At 36.3% G+C, this 1,779-nt stretch overlaps 1 non-coding gene across 1 annotated transcript; it reads right to left on the reverse strand.

Moving 5' to 3' along the window:
* Positions 1-1,432: 1,432 nt before the first annotated feature.
* LOC133296900 (small nucleolar RNA R71) lies at positions 1,433-1,539 on the reverse strand. Its single transcript, XR_009749572.1, has one exon. It is a non-coding gene; the product is annotated as a small nucleolar RNA R71 (small nucleolar RNA).
* Positions 1,540-1,779: the final 240 nt, after the last annotated feature.

Here is a 1,779-nt window from a genome sequence, read left to right on the forward strand (position 1 = left end):
TTTTAGAACTTAATCTTTGTATTAGTTAGTTTCTCTATTGTAATTGCACTTGGAGATTGAAGATTCACTACATGGAAATAGAGTTTGATCTTTCTTCTCTTTTATCTTCCTTAGTTATGTCTGAGTAGAGTCATTGTAGTCTGAATTCAATGGAACTCAATGATATTCTTATGTATATTTGATTAATATGATGAAGTGTTTTTCATGTGTTGATATGAGATTTTCTGATTCAATTCTGTCTACTAAGGGAAAAGTGTAGAACAAGAATGTTTACACTACTCCTATATCTGACAATCTCATCACCAGGATTATAGTACTCAAGGAATTGATGCTATAGTTCTGATGTAATCTTAAGACCTTAGTATTTCATGCATATATTAAGAAAGGAATCACCAAGGGATTGGGGTTTCTGATTAATGTATCTATCAGGGTAGTAAGGGATTACATCTTGAGGATAAGTAAAAGGTTGATTAACATCACATGAAAAAGAGTTCATCATATGATCAGTTTAGATGAGTTTATTGTTGAGAAAAGTTGTTTTCTGACTACTTGTTTTTATAAATCTTAATTCAAATTTTTAGTATTAAATTAATTTACTTTCAAATTAACTTTCTGGTGACAAAACATTCATGATTTTTACAAACCTTTGTTTAATTCAAATTAGTTTTCTATGGTTCATTGGTGTTTGAATACAAATCTCTGTGGGAACGATCTTTACTCATCATTTTATTACTTGTACGACTAGTACACTTGCTAGATATGTAACAAGTTTTTGGCGCCGTTGCTGGGGATTTGTTTATCAACATTGATTGATACCATAGAAATCTGAGATTGAATCTTTTATTTTCAGCATTTTACTTTTAGTTAAGTTTTTGGTCAATTTTAATTCTGATGTATGCGAGGTACAATTGATCCAAATTTGTTGTTGTATGATCCAGAATTAGAAAGGACAGTGAGGAAGAACAAAAGGGCAGCCAGACAAAGAAGACAGTTTGAAGAAATGGGTGAATCCAGTGCTGTTAACCAAGAAGAGATAATGGCAGAGAATCACAGACCACCACCAGAACAGAGGACACTGGGGGATTACATGACTCCTACAGTGATCCATCCCATTGGAAGTGTTGTGCGCCCTACAGTGGAGCCAAACAACTTCGAATTGAAACCTGCATTGATACATTTGGTACAGAAAGATCAGTTTGCTGGAACCAGTGTAGAGGACCCATACTTGCACATAGAAAATTTTCTGCTGTTGAGTGATACCGTAAAAATTAATGGTGTCACAAGGGATGCAATTCTATTGAGACTATTCACTCATTCACTGACGGACGATGCAAGAAGATGGTTGCAATCATTACCTCAGGGGAGTATAACAACTTGGGATGATCTGCAAACCAAGTTCTTACAGAGGTTTTTCTCAGCATCCAAGAGGGCTAAGTTGAAGGATGAAATTACAGGCTTCAAGCAAAAAGAGTCAGAATCCATCTATGAGGCATGGGAGAGATTCAAGACTTTATTGAGGAAATGTCCACAGCATGGAATAGAGGCATGGAAACAAGCAGTAATCTTTCTACAAGGAATGACCACCACCACTAGGACATTGGTGCATGCCACTGCTGGTGGATCATTGACCACCGAGACTCCTCAAGAAGCTTTGGATATCTTTGAATCATTGGCATCTCAGGAATTTGATAATGTCCCAGTTCCTGACAGAAGGGCAGGGATCATCAAGTTGGATGGGTATGATGTCTTATTGGCAAGGAATGACCAATTGATGCAGAC

Source organism: Gastrolobium bilobum, unplaced genomic scaffold, assembly GCF_033153095.1.
Source record: "Gastrolobium bilobum isolate Gb01-03AN ecotype WA unplaced genomic scaffold, APGP_CSIRO_Gbil_v1 utg30848, whole genome shotgun sequence".
Taxonomy (NCBI): domain Eukaryota; kingdom Viridiplantae; phylum Streptophyta; class Magnoliopsida; order Fabales; family Fabaceae; genus Gastrolobium; species Gastrolobium bilobum.